Consider the following 790-nt stretch of genomic DNA (forward strand, 5'->3'; position numbering starts at 1 on the left):
ACATCGTTCAACAAAATCGGACGGATGTTGAAATGTTGAGGCCGATTGCCGTGGCCTTAATTAAGTATACCACACAACTTAAAGAACATGTTAGGAACGTTTTCAGGCTCAAATCATAAGAAAATAACATTCAGCCTCGGCCTCAAAATTTAGACGTTGTAATAAAGGAAAAAAATGTATGTCCTTTGGCAATTTGTCTTCATCTTAAGTTTGTTGTTCGCTTTTTGCATGTTTGTAAAAAAAAAGTTGTAATTTTTCAACGCAGCTTTGAATGTTACTTTAAACTTTTAAAAGTCCTTAGCAATATCGGGAGCTCTCAGGTTTATGTAGGTCAACAAATTTGTAATTTTTTTCTGGGCATTTTCTTCCTTATCTTCTTAGCCTTTCATTTGTTTTGTCTAGTGTTAGAAGCAGGGCTTTCATTTTTTCATTTACTTAACGCTGTCTAATAATTCTTTGAATTAACCGCTTAAGCATACAGTTGCCACCTGCAGTAATGGTGTTTGTTCATTCTTGTTAGGCTCTCACTTTGTCGGCATACTTTCAACGTTAGCAAGAGGTCTGGATAGTAGCAGGGATAACGATATTTTAAGAAACAACACAATACTTTTTAAATTTAAAAACATGTTTCGACAGAAACTTCTGCCATCTTCAGTTTAAATTACAAAGTACAGAGTTGAATATATAGTGTGAACCAAAATGCTAATTAGCTGTAAGGACACATGACAATGTAAAAGATTACAAAGACAGTTTTAAATTAACATGATAAAGTTGATGATTAAGTGTAGGT

Source organism: Montipora foliosa, chromosome 1 (genome assembly GCF_036669935.1).
Source record: "Montipora foliosa isolate CH-2021 chromosome 1, ASM3666993v2, whole genome shotgun sequence".
NCBI lineage: Eukaryota > Metazoa > Cnidaria > Anthozoa > Scleractinia > Acroporidae > Montipora > Montipora foliosa.